Consider the following 20,078-nt stretch of genomic DNA (forward strand, 5'->3'; position numbering starts at 1 on the left):
AACGGACAAAACTGTAAAATTTCACAATGAACTTCGGTTCATAGACAACCCCGCGAAAGACGGAGGCGCGCGCCGAAGAAAATTACAGTTTTTAGGGGATCCGACGGGGGTTTTTGTTGGGGAGCCCCCCCAGTTTACTTAATAGAGATCGCGCCGGCGTTATGGGGGGTTTGGGGGTTGTAACCCGCCACATTTTACTGTAAACTTAACTTTTTCCCTAAAAACAGGGAAAAAGTGAAGTTTTCAGTAAAATGTGGGGGGTTACAACCCCCCAAACCCCCCACAACGCGGCGCGATCTCTATTAAGTAAAGTGGGGGGGTTCCCCCCCCCCCGTCAGAGCCCTAAAAACAGTAATTTTCTGCGGCGCACGCCCTCGCGCTGCGCTCAATTGTCTGGGCGCGCCTTTGTCCCAGCGCGCTTTTGACCTGACACCTGAACTTCTAAGCAGTTGCTGAGAAAACAACAAAAGTTTCTGTTATGAATGTATATATAATATAGGGTGACCAGGTTGCCCATTGTAGAAGGGAGACTTTTTGGCCAGTGCTGGTTTTAAAATTCCATCCCAAAGCAGTGTAGTATTTGTAGTCCATGCTGCAGCTCCCATAATGCACCAGGAATGAGCAACCAGATCACCCTAATGTAATAGCACCTACTGTGTACCGTTACTCCCATTCCCCCTCATTCTATAATCTTGCATGCACGTTTTCATGCTTAGTGTGCAAAGGTTATAGAATGGCGCCAGTTACAATCATAAGTTCGTTGGCAGTAACGACCGCTGGAGTTAATGGGTGCTAACTGGTGCTAGTTTGCAGTTCTGTGTATGACTGCACTTAGTCACGATTCTAGAGAATTATCATGGAAAATGTATAGCATGTAGCTGTAAGGGGGTGTGGCTGTGGGAGGGGTGTGGGCGGGCCCAACCCTAACACACAAAGATTCTAGAATACTGTCAGCTATACGCACCACTGCAACCTTTATGTCAGCTTATACTAGTATTCTGTTTCAACAATTATGCATGTAATTCCGATATAGACTTTGCGTCTAGCGCGCAGTATCCTAATGCCTATATTTTGGCAGCTTTTTCAGAATTATTCACGTACTAGCTTGCCCTAGCCCCAGTGGAGATGAAGGACAGCCGAATACCCTCCCTCTGTAATCCTTAATTGTGTTTGAAAATTGCAGTTGGATCAGACCTTCAGACCTCTTTTTTTTAGAATCAGTGAATAGAGAACTCTTCCAGCCTTTCCTCCTAGACTAATCATTTTTGTTGCTGTTCTTTGAATGTTTCCATGTCATTCTTGAAGTGTAAGGTCCACAGCTGGCCACGCTTCTCCTGACCAGGACCACAGCCATGTTCACTTTGGCGGACTGTTTAACTTGGGTAGATGTACATAAACATGGATGAACACTTTCCCAAAAGGCAGCTCTCCTTCCTCCTTTTTCCTGTGCAGAGCTCCCAGCTGATTGCGTACTTCTCTTAAGTGCGAGCTAACACAGGGAGTCATTTTCCGATATCCTCCGCAAACACACCCATGCAAAAGGCTCACTTTCTGGCTAGCCTGACATGTGAAACTTAAGCTGGTCCTTAACCACTTCATCTGTAATGGTTTAAATCTTTATATCTCCCAAATGAGCAGCCCTGTTAATTTATAATAAATATTTATTGTGGATGTCCTGAATGCCAGATATCTTTTGGAAGGGTCTGGGGGCATTGGATTTTGAAACCAAGAGAACCTGCTTTGAAATTGGGCTTCTCAGCTGTTGGGAACATCCATGATGTCCTTTTACTAAGCTGGAGTAAAACAGGCCTTAGGTGGGTCTTCCTTGCACGCTAAGCCCATTTTTACCTAATAAATATAAATGTTTTAAAGGGAGCACTATAACTACTTTTTTCTCTCACAAGACCTCATACACCCAAGGCATTACTTTAATTCTTTTTGTGCCCTTGCGGGGTGGTGCATTCATCATTGGTCTTTTGGGCAATCAAATGTGTAATTAAAAATATAGGCTGTCATATAAACAATTGGCTCCAACCCAAACTCTACAAGAAGATCACTTTGCTTTAGCCCAGTTTCCTCGGGGGCCATGCTGCTTCGATCATCTCTTTTCTTCAAAGCAATACGTGTGGAATAAGTAACTGAAGGAAAGAGATGATCGAAGCAGCATGGCCCCCGAGGAAACTGGGCTAAAGCAAAGTGATCTTCTTGTAGAGTTTGGGTTGGAGCCAATTGTTTATATGACAGCCTATATTTTTAATTACACATTTGATTGCCCAAAAGACCAATGATGAATGCACCACCCCGCAAGGGCACAAAAAGAATTAAAGTAATGCCTTGGGTGTACGAGGTCTTGTGAGAGAAAAAAGTTGTTATCTTGGGGTCATTTTGTAACATCACCACCTGCGCGTCTGTTATCACCCATCTTATAGGCTCCAAAGCTCTGATTCTATAAAGTCCACCTAAAGTTAGGCACCCATTATAGAAGCACACTTTGCGCCAGCTAAGCTTCTTAACATTTAGGCGTCCCCAATTTACGCCAAGCTTTTCATTGGCTAAAGTTGTAACTCAAGTGTGTAACTCGAAAACACGCCCATGATCTGCCCCAAACCACACCCACTTTTAGCGTAGGCACTTTGGGCTAAGTGATTACTTTTTATAGAATCGAATTAGGCATCTCACTGTCAATTAAGTCCAATTAACATAGACTGGGAGGTGTTGAGTGCCAATATGGGCAGCGATTCAGCCTCCGGATCAGTTAAGTTAATCAGTGGCTAACTTTAGGTGAACTTTATAGAATTAGGGCCTAAGGGCTCTTGCAAAGCCCTTGAAAAAAATTAGAAAAATCGTTTAGCATGCCGTCAACACATTAGATTTCCAAAGACATCTGTGGGCATCCTGTGGTACTTTGTTGTTGGGTTTTGTTTTTGCTGCATTAGCACCTAATTCAACTTAGTAAAAGTCAACACAAGAAGGCATCTCGTATTAGATGAAGAATGGAATTCTGCAATTCCTTGACCATATCTTTAGATTTCAGCTAGCATCACCTTTGAGCCGCCCATCCAGAAGGGACACAGCAGAAATGTAGCTGGAGGAGATCCTCCAAGCCCTGCCAGCTGAATCTCTTGGCATCTCTTCCTTTAGGAGAATGGGGGGGGGTCACTTAAATCAAGTCCCCTGACCTTAAATCCTCTTCTTCTTCACCAGCCGTGAGCTGCAGCGCATATCTCCTGCTTGTGCTAGCCCAAACCTTCCTTATAATGCAATTTCCTGTTCACGGGACCAGGAAGTTGTATCAGAGGGAAAGGCTTGGCGCCAGCGTGAGCAGTGGAAATGTGTTGCTGCTTTATAGGTATCGGGGGAATGCAGTCTTGTGCCCTCTGGGCAGAGAGAGGGTGTCGTGCTCAGGCACGCCCAAAATTGAGCGTTTGGCTACACCCTCCTGCCTTTGAGGCCACTCATACCTGACCAGACTTGCCCATTAGGGAAGATGTAGAAGTTATCCCTTTTAAACCATTACAAATGTGAAGGGCATTTCTATATATCAGGCACTCACAGTTGCATGGGCATAACATGCACCAGTGTTTAAAGTAATAAACGCCAATGCAGTGATACCTTGGAATCCAAATGCCCCAGTACTCAAACAACTTGGAATGGGAATGGAAAATTTTGCCCCGGAATCCAAACACCCTGCACGTTGTTCGTGTGTGTTTGTGCGTGCGTTTCCCCAGCGCTTGGGCCACCCATACGTCGTTCAGTTCATTGTCAGAAGCTGTAGTGAAAGCATCTCGTGTGATTTTTGCCTTTGTATAGTGTAGTGAGGAAAATACTGTATTATTTTTGGTTATTAATTCACCTTAAAATCCAGTGTATTTACTGTTAAAATTTGAGTTTGTGGGGACCCGGGAACGAATTAATCCAGTTTCTATTATTTTAAATGGGAAAAATTGTCTTGGAACTCTAACGGTGTTCTAGAACGGATTAAGTGCGCGGCGGCAAAAAAGGCGAACAGAATGCTAGGAATGATTAAGAAGGGGATCACGAACAAATCGGAGAGGGTCATCATGCCACTGTACAGGGCCATGGTACGCCCTCACCTGGAATACTGTGTCCAGCACTGGTCGCTGTACATGAAGAAGGACAAGGTACTACTCGAAAGGGTCCAGAGAAGAGCGACTAAAATGGTTAAGGGGCTGGAGGAGTTGCCGTACAATGAGAAATTAGAGAAACTGGGCCTCTTCTCCCTTGAAAAGAGGAGACTGAGAGGGGACTTGATCTAAACGTTCAAAATATTGAAGGGAATAGACTTAGTAGATAAAGACAGATTGTTCACCCTCTCCAAGGTAGAGAGAACGAGAGGGCACTCTCCAAAGTTGAAAGGGGATAGATTCCATACAAACATAAAGAGGTTCTTCTTCACCCAGAGAGTGGTGGAGAGCTGGGACGCTTTTCCGGAGTCTGTTATAGGGGAAAACACCCTCCAGGGTTTCAAGACAAAGTTGGACAAGTTCCTGCTAAACTGGAACGTACACAGGTGAGGCTGGACTCATTTAGATACTGGTCTTTGACCTGGGGGCCGCCGCGTGAGCGGACTGCTGGGCACGATGGACCACTGGTCTGACCCAGCAGCAGCATTTATGTTCTTAAGTTCGGATTCCAGGGTATCACTGTAGTCTGCGAATAGCTGCTTAATTTACATAATGCATATTTGCAAGGGGGGGACGTACACAGGGCTGGAACATGGGGGATGCAGGCCTTCAACCAACTGTAAAATTACACACATCCTTGCCCCATTTAGGCAGTAACACTTCTGCAGCTGTACAACTGGTGTAACTGAGCGTCTACGTGTTAGGCAAGACCAATACCAGGTTATTCTCGTATCCTATAACAGAAGCTGGGGACTTAGATTCTATTATAGCACAGGCTCCTACTATTCCGCATTGGGAGGCACCCACTTGCAGAATTTCCCAGTGGCATAGCTAGGACTGAATGATCCCTGGGCAAATAATTGAGATGAAAGCCCTAGAGTTAGGCCAGTGACATTACACAATGAATAAATTCAGAAAAGAATCCTTTGTTGTTTGAGCATTGCTTTGGTCCTCTTGTCTCTCTGCACTTTCTCCAGGGTCTTCTGTCCTTTTGATATTTCTTCTCTATGTGCATGTTTCTATCTGTCCTAGCTAGCATCTCCCCTTTGTGTTTCTGTCCTCCCCCCACGTTCAGCATCTTCCCCCTCTGTGTCCTTATTCCTAGGCTTTCTCTACAGACAGAATCTATTTTATGTCCCTCTCTCTCCCCATGTCCAGATCTTCCTGCACCCCATACCCTTTGGTGGTCTGGCATCTTTCTCTCCCTCCATTCCTCCCTCCATTGGTCCAGCATCTCTTTCTGTTCTTTCCTAGTCTAATCTCTCTCTCCCTCTCTCTTCTGTCCACTCCTCCCCCAGGCCAACATCTGCCTCTCTCTCTTTGCCTCCACTTTGGTCCAGGTCTCTCTCTTCCCCCCACAGGTCCAGCATCTCTTGCCCGCTCTACCCCTTCCCTTGGCTTAGGTCTCTTGCGCTCTTTCTTCCCCACCACATGGGTCTGAAATCCATTTCCCTTCCCCTCGTGCAGGTTTGGGGTATCTCCATCCCCCCTCCCCTCCCCTCCTCCAAGTGCTGCAGCAGGTCGCCAATAGTGGCAGCAGTGAAAACTATCTAGCCAGTGTTTTTCCTCTGTTATGTCTCCCCCCCACAGGAAGTTGCATCAGAGAGAGGGGACGCAGCAGACGATAGCTCTGCCAGCCAGAGAAAGGAAGCTTTGAGTTCTGTCTCTGTTCACAACCTGCTGCAGTGTTTGGCGGGAGGGGGTAAGGGGGAGCAAGAGAGACGCCGGACCCAGATGCAAAGGAGGGATGTAACTTTGGGTGGCCCTGGGTACTTTGCCAGGCTCATTCCAATGGTATCTATGCCTCCCTAATTGTAAATCACGAGTATAGAAGGCAGGTAGGTGTGAGTAATGAAGATGCTTACAATGGTAATAAATTTTTAAATTCTATGTTACCTCACACTTTACTGTTCCCTCTTTTACTGCCACTTTTTTAATTATAAAAAATGATTTGTTTTAGATGTTGTGCTCCTTTTCATGAGCAAATTTTCATAAAACAAGCGATCAGATGCTGAAGAGTTTTAGTAATTTACAATTTGGAGAAATTCTGAATTTTTTTGTAAATATACTTTTTTCTATTTTATTTTTTTTTAAACATACCATTTCCGTTGACTTTTGTCTGTAAGGCAGGTAGGGAGGAAAGACAGATCTGTAGCAATCTGGCTTTATTATTATTTTCTCTTTTAATCCAAGTACAAAGTACCATGTTAGCCTGCCAAAACCAGCATTAGTTAAAGCAAAACCAGCAAACTAGAAAGGGTCACATTCACACAGGGTACACAGTTGCCTACACAATCTATCAGTGTAGCTCTGCTTGTGTTATTTCTTTTAACATTAAGTTAAATATCTACATTGAGCTATCAAGAAGGAAAGTTTCATGTGTCCAAATTTCAAGTGTATTTTTGAGAGGGCATGGGAATCATAATTTTGTGCTCTGATTTTTAAATAAAAACACATTTTTAAGTCCAATGCTGCTGCTTCCTGTCTGTTGGGGAGTCCTTTATTCAGAAGTGTAGATATACTCTCTTGTGATCATTTTTCTCCCTCAGAGGTTGGTTCATGGTGGTTGGGAATCTCTTTTCTTTGTTTATGAAGGTCTGATTGGGGGGGGGGGAGAGAGAAGGAGCACTACTGGAGAGGTGGAAGGCCCCTTACAACTAAAGAGCAAAGTGGGGAAGTGTCAGCCTTCACCAGAGAAATAAGCTGGGACATAGGAGCCAACGTTTTAGAATTGTTGGGGGGGGAGGGGCTGAACCCAACGGGAATTACCTCCCCTTGGACACAATGAGTTTGGGGATGCTTAAGCACCTATAGAACTGTCAGAAGTACTTATAGCAGTGGGATACCTACCATTTTGCTTAGAAGAGGAGACATTAGACAGGAATAGGCAAGACTTACCAAGTCGGAAAGGCAGCTGAGATAAATGAGAGACGATGAAAGGAGCTGCTACCGGAGACATGAAGTCTTACATTGATATCTCTGGATTAACAATATGTAACAATCATTACAAAAAGGAAAGAAAAAACATTTACAATATCAAATGGCATAGCAGAGGTGGAGTGGGAATTAATAAGACATTAGCGTTCAAAATATATATCTTAGCAAGTCATCGCAATGGTATTTATTTAGTGTTACACTCTGGCCTAGATTCTTAAAAAAACCACGTTAAAAAACGGCGGCCTGCTATGGCAGCCGTTCTGGTAGTGAATTTAAAAAAGCAAGTCATTCTCCAAAAACACTCATGTAAATGAGGTTGGCAAAGAGTAGCAAAGACTCACTAAATTTGCATTTACCCATTGCTGATTGCGATGGGCACATGTGTAGAAAAAAATGCAAAAACAAAAAAACACAACAGCGGGAGAGATGTTCAATCTCTCCCGCTGCCAACTAACACCCTCCTCCCAGCAGCGGGAGAGATACCCACTCTCTCCCACCATCAAGCAACACCCCCCTCCAGCAGCAGGAGAAATGTCCATTCTCTCCTGCTGCCACACAGCACCCCCCTGCCTCCAACTCCTCCTCGTACCTTTAATTAGATGGCTGACTGGAGGGATGCCTACTCCCTCCGTCCAGCTGGCCCGCCTCTTCCAAAATGGGCCTTCCCTTCCCATCCTGGGATGCACTGAGGGAGGGGCCTGAGGCTCTCATTGGCCCAGATGCCCCACAGGAGAGGCCTTAGGTGTCTGGGCCAATCGGAGCCTCAGGCCCCTCTCCGGATGCACCGGGAAGGGGCCTAAGGCTCTGATTGTCCCGGACGCCCCATAGATGGGGACTTAAGCGTCGGGGCCTGAGGCTCTGGCCCAGGTCGTATAAGACCTCCTATGAGAGGGGCTCAAACAATCTGGGCCAATCAGTCTCAGCCCCCTCTCTGGTGCATCCCAGAATGCATCGTGGAGGGGAAGGCCCATTTTGGAAGAGGCGGGCCAGCTACCCAGGGGGCATAGGCACCCCTCTGGTCAGACATCTAATTCAAGTTCCATCAAGCCCAGTAGCTTATTCTCACAGTGGCCAATCCAGGTCCCTAGTACCTGTCCAAAACCCAAGGAGTAGCAACATTTCATGCTACCTATTCAGGGCAAGCAGTGGCTTCCCTCATGTCTTGCCACCCATCTGGTGAAGGTGGGCCTCTGCAACCACCATCACCTTGGTAAAGGTGTGGGGAGCAATGGCCAAACCGAAGGGGAACACCACAAACTGAAAGTGGTGCTGAAGCACATGAAATCTCAGATATCTACTGTGAACCAGAAAGATGGGGAGGGAACTTTTGTGGAGACGCCAGGAAGTACTTCTTCACGGAGAGAGTGATTGAGCATTGGAACAAGCTTCCAGTGCAGGTGGTCGAGGCACGCAGCATCCCAGACTTCAAGAACAAATGGGATACCTATGTGGGATCCCTACGAGGTCATGCCAAGGGATAGGGTCACTAGGACTTGAATGAGCGGGTCAGCAGAGTAACAGTATAATTACAATTATACTTTAGAGGGTCAGTAGACTTAAGAGGGTGGGTAAATAGTGTGGGCAGACTTGATGGGCTATAACCCTTATCTGCCGTCATCTTTCTATGTTTCTAAGATATCCCTCTGCCAAATCCAAAAAGGCAAGGAATTCTCCCGGAGCCACTGTTGCGAAGACAGAGCAGACTATTTCCATGTGTTAGTGAGGGGCTTTCAGGGTCTCATTTAGACTTCAAATTCAGAATGGGCCTCCAATCTTGTGTCTTACTTGGGCACAATGAAGTATAAAAAGTATCTTCCTGAGCCTGATTTTTCTTTGGGTCACTGACACTAGAAGCCAGCGTAGTATGAGGCGGAGAAGGATCCACTTTAGTTGGAGTAGGCACACCCATAGGCAGTGCTTCCTGGTCCCATTAAATAGGCTTTCCATAAAAGGCTGATAAAATCTGAGAAGCCTTACATTGGGGGATCTGAGACTCGTTTTGTAATTGCAGAATGAAAAAGAGGAGATGCATCTTCTGCAACCATGCACTTGTGTTTTGTCCCATCACTGCTTGGTTCATCTCAGCAAGATCTCTTCCCCTTGGACCAGTTCTGGGATTTCCAAGCCCTTGGAGGACTGATTGGGGGCCAAGCTTGAAGCTTCTACCCCTTCCTCATGCAGCATAAGGAACATGGCCGCTCCTCAAACGGAAACTCTGGTCAACTGACATAGGATCCCGGACTAGAAAGGCAACCATCAGAGAGCTTTTGAAGAAGAAAAAAATTTTTTAAATCATATTGCTAAAAATCCAAGATGGCAGCCGTAAAATAAAATTGTGCCAAAATCAGGTCATTGGAGCTACATGCAAAAATTAAAAATAGCGATTTTAGGGTTTGAAAACACTAAAACTCCAAATTTCAGGACCCCCTCCCTGATGTTCCCCATAGGAAATGATGGGAATACTTACTGAGGCTTCAGGTGCCTGTTTGTCTGAATCAGCCTGGCTTAGGGAAAGGATTTCTACCTTAGAAATTGCTCAGGCCTCAACTGTTGAAGGAAATCTGGCTTCCGGCTGGATAGACCACAGTCACCGACTCCTGCCCCAGGGATTCCTCACGCAGAAATGGGGGGCAGAAATTACACAGTTGACTCTCTGATACCCCTAGGGTTCTTACTTGGGGACTACACACCTTGCGCTCAAACTTCTGGTGAAATCAGCAGGCGAGCCGCTCCCACTGGGTCAGACCCCCCCAAGATCCTGAAGGAATCTAAAGCAAAGGCGCCTTAGTGCACGCCTTTGTGAAGTGACCTGGTGAAGCAACCTGATGAAGCAACAGATCTGTAGTGCCCACAAGACCATAAACTCGGCCTAGACCTCATGATTTATTGGCAGCAACCTACCACCCACGGTTGGATTAGTCCTTACAGATCTAACCCCCAGTAGACCTAATAAGGCAGGTACACGTCTTTGTGAAGAAACTAAGCGGAGAGATGGAAAGACTGATACCAAAACCACCTGATAAGTATAACAACTTGTTATAGCTCTTTAAAAAAAAAAATCTTTAAAAGCTTAAAAAACTTAAAAGTTTAAAAATTTAAAAGTCTGTTAATTGTTGAATCTAAAAGTTTAAAGCTAATGTTAGCTGAATTTAAATGTATGACTAATGCGAATTATTACCATTTGATGACAGATTTGCTGAATTTAAAAGTTTAATGTTAAGGTTAGTTGAACTCAAAAATCTGACTAATGCGAACTCTTACCATAAGATGACAGTTTTAAGCCAATGTTAGCTGAATTTCAAAGTCTGACTATTGCGATCTATTACCATTAGATAACAGATTTATATTAGATTAGAAACTCAATATATTAGAATTGATTAAAGTTTTAGAATTGATTAACTCCTCAAACCCACACCATACCCAATCGATTAAGTACAATTGGATCACCACACTTAACACCACCATGAGAACCATATCACCTTATTTTCCACAAGCAATCCTACTGATATTCCTGCTCCTAACTGACTGGAAAGCAACTGCAAACAATATATATCCAATACCAATCATAGCAAATTCCAAGGGAATTACCCAACCAACCTGGCACCTCACAATTGACAGAAACTCAAACCATCAGCCTTACACATACCAACCCGCCCCAAAATCAACAAGTAGAAAACCAACAAACCCATACAAGACCAAAAAACAACCCCACCAAAGATCACTCATATACCCCAAAACAACTCACAACATATAGCGGTATATAAGAAATAAAATAATAATAATACACCACTCTCAAGTGTGTATATGTGAACATCAGAGCTATAGGCCCTAAAACAGAACGCATAAAAACTGGAAAGAAGAAGATAACCTAGACTGCCTTTTCCTCACAGAAACATGGCTTACCTCTGACTCGGATCCCAGAATAACTGAAGTTTGCCCAAAGAGCCACAAAATAACTTAGTCTGCAGAGAAAATAAAAGAGGAGGAGGAATTGCCATTATAGTCAGAAACACCATAAACCTAAAAATATAAGACAAAACAACCGACCAATACATGGATTTACTAGCTTGCCAACTTTCAAGCACATCACTTAAAGGAATGCTAACATGCTACATAACCCCAAGTAACTGGAACACAGCTAAACCAATATTTGAGAAATTTATTTATCAAAACTCTCTAATGACAACCTACTTCTAGGAAACCTTAACCTCGAAAACCAATCCTGCAAAAATGTAGAAACCTTACTAGCATATTGAGGCTTTAACATATAAAATCTTAGATCCTCAAACCACACACAAAAAAGAACACCAACTAGACATCGCAGCCTACATGTTCCAACAGCCCACACAACCAGAGATCCAAACATCAAACGGAAATTGGAACCGTTCCCTTTGGTCTGATCACTACACATACTCCTTCGAAATCAATTGGACCAGTAACAAAAGCATTCCAATTACTCAACAAACAACTTACAACTCATGCAAACATATAGATCCCACCACATTCTGGACAAAAACAAACACCATAATCCAATACTACACACCCAAAGACTTCATCTCACAATGGAACCACCTAAGTACTGCAACCCTGGACAAACTAGCCCCAGAAAAGCCCAAAACCAAAATCCACAGAAAACCAGACAAGTGGTTCGACAACGAACTACTCCAACTAAAAAGACAAAGCAGACAACTAGAAAGAAAATGGAGAAAAAGCAGCCAAAAGTCCACAAAAACAGCATGGATAGCAACAAACCGAAAATATAAACAAGAACTGAAAGAAAAAAGAAAGACATACTACTCAAAACAAATAGGAGAAGGACCCCAAGACACAAAAAAGCTATTCCATCTACTAAAAGTTCTCACAGACACCACACCCTACATAGCCAACAGCAACTCCACCCCTCCTTCAGCCACCCTCTTAGCCACATTCTTCAAAAACAAGATCGCAACATCAGAGCCACGTTCAACAGAACCCCCTCACACATTGAGACCTCATTGCCCCCCACAGAAAAAGAACCAGTCACAGCAGATAGAACTTGGTCCCATTTCTCACCCATACAATGGTCAGACTTCAACAATCTATATAATAAATGCAGCCTGTGACCTCAACCATTGTCCCCCATACCTACTGAAAACCTCAAGTACATTATTCTGTTCCCTGCTTCTACAATGGATACAGTCTTTACTATCAGAGGGTCATTTCCCACAAGAACTCAGCGAAATCATCATAACTCCGATATTAAAAGACCCAACGGACCAACCATCCAACTACAGATCCATAGCATCAATCCCACTGTACATCAAGCTGATGGAAGGCCTCGTAGCCAAAACCTTAACCTCATACCTAGACAAACACAACTTACTCCACCCCACCCAGTCTGGCTTCAAAGCCAACCACGGCACGGAGACCCTACTAGGAACACTAATGGACACTGCCATACAATACCTCAGTACAGGCAAGAAAATCCTGCTCATACAACTAGACCTTTCTGCAGCCTTCGACCTGGTTGATCACAATATTCTCATACAAACTCTAGACTCCATTGGAATCTCAGATAAGGTACTTTCATGATTCAAAGGCTTCCTACAATCTAGAACCTACAGGGTTAAAACAAAGCAAGAAAAATCAGAACCCTGGTTCAACTCCTGCGGAGTTCCCCAGGGATCACCCCTATCACCCACACTATTCAATATATACATAGCCTCCCTCAGCTTCTACCTAGACAAACATAGCATAACCTCATACAGCTATGCAGATGACATCACCATTCTCCTCCCCTTCGACCACCCAGAACCCACCATGACAAGCACAATACACAGAACACTCGAAACAGTAGCAACATGGATGACAGAGCACAAATTAAAACTTAACCCTGACAAAACAAACTTCATCCTCCTAGAAAACAATAAAACTCCTACCTTAACAAATCTAGTAATAAACTCGATCTCATACCCTATTCAACCCACACTAAAACTTCTGGGAGTACTAATTGACAGAGGCTGTACCATGCAACCACAAATCAACAAAGTAATATAAGCATCATTCGTTACCATGAGAAATCTAAGACAAATGCGAAAATTCTTCGACAGGAAACAATTCCTACTTTTGGTACAATCCCTTATCATTGGACTAATAGACTACTGCACAACAACCATGATAAAACAATTACAAACTATACAAAATACAGCCCTAAGGCTCATCTACTCATTGAAAAAATATGACCACATCACAGAAGCATACCTTGACTCTCACTGGCTCCCAATACAAGCAAGAGTACACTTCAAATTCTACTGCCTACTATTCAAAGCTATTAACGGAGAAAGCCCAACCTACTGGAATAACCGACTAACTCAATCCTCCTCATCCAGGCACAGGAGAACCCACTCACTTTTCACATACCCACCATCCAAAAATGTCAAACGAAAAAAACTATGACAACCTAATAGCCACCAAAGCAGCTAAACTGGACAGACAAATCACCATTCTGTTGTCATCGACCAGACTACAAAACCTTCAAGAAAGATAGTAAAACCCTACTCTTCAAAAAATACATAAAACCTATCCAATACGACCAGTTCCTACCTAAACCCCACCTACCCACTCTACACCCTTAATATACTCTAATATGCTTCTAACTACCCAACTAATGCTAAAATGCCTCCATTTAACCAACACTTACCACCTTAATATCTCGACAACTCTTTGGTAATTCTTATTACCCAACATTTATCACCTTAAGATCTCGACAACTTTTTGGTAATTCTTATGTAACTCTTATGACATCTCTTATGCTATTCCTGTAAACTTTTATGTAATCTCTGAAAACTTTTATGTAATCTGCCTTGAACCGCAAGGTATTGGCGGAATAGAAATCACTAATGTAATGTAATGTAAAGCAGGCTGGCTCTGCAGGTACTAAGAGATTGGCAGTCCTCCCACATGGAACTGTGCCCTTTCCTTGGCGGAGTATGCCCGAGCAGGGGACCTCCAAGCACCGAAGCCATGAATAACGTCAAAAATCCAGCGGAAAAAACACCGAAAAAATAAAGAAAAAGCAGAGCAGAGCAAAACACACCTGAGTTCGCTTGCAGAAGGAGCTGAGGAGGGTGCTGTGCTGCACTGCAGATGGGGAGGAGTTCTCAAATTCTTGAAGGAATATCCTTTTGCAGTTTGCGGGAAATCAATTGCTCAAGCATGGACTCCTGTGTATCTGCAACACAATGTCCCTTATGTATAAAAGGTGAGATGAGCACAAAGTTAAATAGTAAAAATAAGCCCAAGAAACACCGTTTGGTAGGTCTGTGGTATTTAATTTCTTTCTAGTTTTGAAACACTCATTTCCATTTACCAAAGCAACAGCAATACCCATCTGCACACAATAAAAATACAGATCTAATCTAATCTAAACCTTAAGTTTATATACCGCATCATCTCCATGAGAATGGAGCTCGACACGGTTTACAAGAACTTAAAATAGTGGGTAGAGAAGAAGAAAAAGGATTACATGAACATGGCCCTTGGAGAGACAGGAAGACTGCAGAAGATTCAGCGCCCTGCCTGAAAGGTTTCCAGACTGAGCTGGAGTGCATCTTACAAGCTGCAGATCTGAGAAGGTCTCTAGAGACCTCTGCTGCTTGTGGGAAAGAACGGCTGGGCCCTGTTTAACCAGTGAACTGAGGGGGGAATTGATCAACAGACACTAACTGTGTTAGAGTGCACTAAATGCTAGACAGCCATTTTATTCCTATGGGTGTCTTTAGCGTGTGCTAATTCGTTAGTGCGCACTAATGCAGTAGCCCCTGTTGCTGAATTCCCCTGAGACTCCATACACTGACTCCATTGTATACAAAGAGATGTCATGCATATTCATTAGGGAAATCTTGAAAACCCAACTGGGTTTCAGACCTTGAGGACCGAAGTTGCCCACCACTAGTTGAACATATCCTCTTCGTCACAAGTTCCATGGATAAGACTTAGGACAGGGATGTCCAACCTCAGCCCTTACCCAGTTGAATTTTCCCAATTTCCACAAGGAATATTCATTACTTCTATTTGCATACAATATCATCTCGGATAAACTTCCTAATATCATGCATCCTACACAACATGCTGCATGGCAACCCATGTGCTCCCCTTATCCAGCTATTCTCAATGGTTTGGTCTACATCTAGAAGAATCCTTAACAGAATTCAGCTGAACCTGTCATCTACAAGGAATCTTCAACTCCATGCTAACCTATCTGGAAGTAAAAACCTGGAACGACGTCCCAGAAGCAATCAGAAAGGAGACCAACTACACATCTTTCCGAAAAAACTGAACATAAGAACATAAGCAGTGCCTCCGCTGGGTCAGACCAGAGGTCCATCGTGCCCAGCAGTCCGCACACGCGGTGGCCCAACAAGTCCAGGACCTGGACTGTAATTCTCTATCTAAACCCCTCTATCCCCTTTTCCAACAGGAAATTGTCCAATCCTTTCTTGAACCCCAGTACCGTACTCTGCCCTATTACGTCCTCTGGAAGCGCATTCCAGGTGTCCACCACACATTGGGTAAAGAACTTCCTAGCATTCGTTCTGAATCTGTCCCCTTTCAACTTTTCCGAGTGCCCTCTTGTTCTTTTATTATTCGAAAGTTTGAAGAATCTGTCCCTCTCCACTCTCTCTATGCCCTTCATGATCTTGTAAGTCTCTATCATATCCCCTCTAAGTCTCCTCTTCTCCAGGGAAAAGAGTCCCAGTTTTTCTAATCTCTCAGCGTATGAAAGGTTTTCTATCCCTTTTATTAGACATGTCGCTCTTCTCTGAACCCTCTCGAGTAACGCCATATCTTTCTTAAGGTACGGCGACCAATATTGGACGCAGTACTCCAGATGAGGACGCACCATCGCCCAATGCAACGGCAGGATAACTTCTTTTGTTCTGGTTGTAATACCCTTCTTGATTATGCCTAGCATTCTATTCGCCTTCTTAGCGGCCGCTGCGCACTGTGCCGTCGGCTTCATTGTCATGTCCACCATTACCCCCAAGTCCCTTTCTTGGGTACTCTCCTTCAATAATATCCCTCCCATCGTATAGCTGCACCTTGGGTTTCTGCTACCCACATGTAGTACTTTACATTTCTCAACGTTGAACTTTATCTGCCATCTCGTCGCCCATTCCCCTAGTTTGTTCAAGTCTCTTTGCAATTCTTCGCAGTCCTCTTTAGTCCGAGCTCCACTAAATAGTTTTGTGTCGTCCGCAAATTTTATTATCTCACACTTCGTCCCTGTTTCTAGATCATTTATGAATATATTAAATAGCAACGGCCCAAGCACCGAGCCCTGCGGGACACCACTCGTGACCCTCCTCCAGTCCGAGTAGTGGCCCTTCACTCCCACCCTCTGTTTCCTACCCGCTAACCAGTTTCTGATCCATCTATGTACATCTTCTTCCACCCCATGGTTCTTCAGTTTTCGAAGTAGGCGTTCATGGGGTACTTTGTCAAAGGCTTTTTGGAAGTCTAGATATATGATGTCTATGGGGTCACCTCTGTCCATCCGTTTGTTAATTCCTTCGAAGAAGTGCAATAAGTTAGATAGGCACGATCTCCCCTTGCTGAAACCATGTTGACTGGTTGTCAGAAGTTTGTTTCTTTCAAAATGTTCATCAATGTTGTCTTTTATAAGTGCTTCCACCATTTTACCTGGAACTGAGGTCAGACTCACCGGTCTGTAGTTGCCCGGGTCACCTCTTGATCCCTTTTTAAAGATGGGCGTAACATTGGCTATCTTCCAGTCCTCTGGGATCACGCCTGTTTTCAGGGATAGATTGACAACTTTGACAACTAATGTTATCTGTCTTCTCTCTCCATCCCCGATCCCTGAGTCACGAGCGGTGTGCCGCAGGGATCGGTGCTGGGGCCGTTACTCTTCAACATATTTATCAATGACCTGGAAAAGGAGGCAAAGTGCGAGGTTATAAAATTTGCAGACGATACCAAACTGTGCGGTAGAGTTAGCTCCAGGGAGGAGTGTGAGGACCTGCAAAGGGACCTAGACAAGCTGGAAGACTGGGCAAACAAATGGCAAATGCGCTTTAATGTGGAAAAATGCAAGGTTATGCATATAGGGAAAAAGAACCCGTTGTTCAACTACAAATTGGGGGGGGCATTGTTGGGAGAAAGCAATCTTGAGAGAGACTTGGGTGTGCTGGTGGATGCATCACTGAAGCCATCTGCACAGTGCGCAGCGGCCTCAAAAAAAGCCAACAGAATGCTGGGCATCATAAAGAGGGGCATAACTATCAGGACGCGGGAAGTCATCATGCCACTGTATCGAGCGATGGTGCGTCCGCATCTGGAATACTGCGTTCAATATTGGTCGCCGTACCTCAAGAAAGACATGGAGGTACTTGAGAGAGTCCAAAGGAGAGCAACGAAACTGGTAAGAGGGCTGGAACACTACCCATATGCTGAGAGGTTGGATAGGCTGGGGCTCTTCTCTCTGGAAAAAAGGAGGCTCAGGGGTGATATGATAGAGACCTTCAAGATCATGAGGGGCATAGAGAGGGTGGATAGGGACAGATTATTCAGGCTGAAGGGGACAACAGGTACGAGGGGGCATTCGGAGAAACTGAAGGGAGATAGGTTCAAAACGAATGCAAGGAAGTTTTTTTTCACCCAGAGGGTCGTGGACACTTGGAATGCGCTACCGGAGGAAGTGATCAGGCAGAGTACGGTACAGGGATTCAAACAGAGACTGGATGGATTCCTGAGGGATAAAGGGATCGTGGGATACTGAGAAAGCTAACCAGAAAATAAATGTAGAAACCCAACCAGGTCGTGCAGGTGCAAGACCGGAGGGCTAGGACTTTGATAGGAAGATAGGACTCAATTAGGAAACCAAGGAGGCATGGGGGCCCCTTCTGGTGATTTAGACAGGTCGTGACCTGTTTGGGCCGCCGCGGGAGCGGACTGCTGGGCAGGATGGACCTATGGTCTGACCCAGCGGAGGCACTGCTTATGTTCTTATGGGTCCTCAACCAAAACCTAACTCCCAGGGCAACCGTGTGGACTAGTCCCAGCAAGGTTATCAGCTGGATCCAAAACAGAAGGCGTGTCAGGAGACAATAATATCCGAATGCCATAGTGCAATCGAACTCTGCCATAGTCGGACGAGAGGGCTCCTGTAAAGGGAACTCTGCCACTGGTGCAACTGGGCAAGCAGAAACTGACATACCTGCCGGCTGCATCCAACACGCTGGGTCCGAAGAATACATGTTCCAGAGGATCCAAAGAAAATTCCGGTGAAAAACCACACCAACAGCAGTACAGGGCCATGCTGAGGCACTCGCACTGAGCCAAAAGAGTCCACAGTCTCAGAACGCAGGCGTTTGGCACCAAACTCCAGAACAGCCTCTGGGCAAGATATTTCCCTGAAATTGCAGACCCAGGCTGGTTCCCCAGCCCTGGGGGACCTGAAGGAGGCAAATCCCAAAGACCCCGCCCCCTCCCCCGCAGCATGCGGTATACAGTCGCAGATCCAGTGCAACCAAGATACACATTTGATAGATTAGGGGCTGGGGGAGTCCATCCCAAATGATTTTTAATAAAATTGAAGGGCTTTGAAGCAGAAATAAAACTTTGAAAAAAAAGATTGTTTAAAATCCAAAATGGCTGCCGCCAGCAACTTTGCGCCAAAAATATACAAAATCCAAAAATAAAAAATAGTGATTTGAGGTCTGGGGCGGTGGGGGACCTGAACGTTTAACAAGCCACTCCTGAGTTCCCATAGGAAATAATGGAGGTTTTACTCACAGTTTCAGCAGTGCCAGCCTGTCAGCAGTTTCACAGTAGTTAAATGGAGGAAAATGATTTTCTGCCTCAGAATAGCTCCAATTTGACCAGACTTGAAGATCTTTGGACTGCTAGTCGGCTAGACACCATCTGTAACCTCTGCTCCCATGGATTCTCTCCATGTGATCCGGGGCAGGAAGTGCAGCCTGTGCCCTGAAACCCAAAGGGAAAGGGGTTTGCTCTGGACACATACAGCCTGCGCTTAAACCCATGGCAAGGTCAGAAGGCAAGTGAATTCCCTTCCAGGATGGACCCAAAGATTCACCGAAGTTTCTCAGTGAAGCAGCAGTCTGGCTCTGCGGGACTGTGACTTTTCCTCCGCCAGGGGACCACTGGAAAGGGGTCTCAAGGCACTGAAGCCACCGAAAAAGCGAACTTTAAGTGAAAAAATAAGAAAAAGAAGCAGAGCAATTTAAGAGAGTTCTGCACAGATTGTTTGCAGAAATAGAAACTGGATATAGCTCTAGCTCTCAGTCTAAGGAGTGAAGCATATACTCAGAAAAGCATTAGATTTCTGCAACTCCCGGATTGTGGGTTGGGATTGAACACCTAGGGGCTCATAATTGAAACTTAAATACGTCTAAAAATCCACCCAAGTTGGGACTTGGAAAATCTAAAAGACAGGTTGTCCAAGTGCCGATATTAAACGGCTTTTTTAAAGTAACCAGGGACTTTTAAGGCCTCTGAATTCCACAGTGCACCCAGAGCTGAAGGGGCGTTTTTGGTTAGGGCAGGATGTGGGCCAATCTAGACTTGCGGCCTATTTTACAAAGCTGCGCTAGCGGCTGCCTTGCGGCAACAGCCCCGAAGTCCTTTAAATTTCTATGGGCTTCGGGGCCGTTAGCGCAGCTCCTGCCGCTAGTGCGGCTTTGTAAAAGAGGCCTTTAGTTGTCCTGCAGGGATAATCGAAGGTTTGACAAGACTGCCTAGATGGAAGTTATACGTTGAGTTAGACGATGTAGTGACATGTATAAGTGTCCAAAAATATCTAAAGTGATCAGATAACCACTTCAGGTGCAAAGTAAAGACACCCTCCACACACATACCCCATTGAACCCCCACAAAGTTCAGAATAAAAACATACATACCTGCCTCCGGAACATCAGCACCTAGCATAGGAAAGCCTAGTAGAGCTGCACACAGGTGACTTAAGTAGTCTGTGGG

This window comes from Geotrypetes seraphini, chromosome 3 (genome assembly GCF_902459505.1).
Source record: "Geotrypetes seraphini chromosome 3, aGeoSer1.1, whole genome shotgun sequence".
Classification (NCBI taxonomy): domain Eukaryota; kingdom Metazoa; phylum Chordata; class Amphibia; order Gymnophiona; family Dermophiidae; genus Geotrypetes; species Geotrypetes seraphini.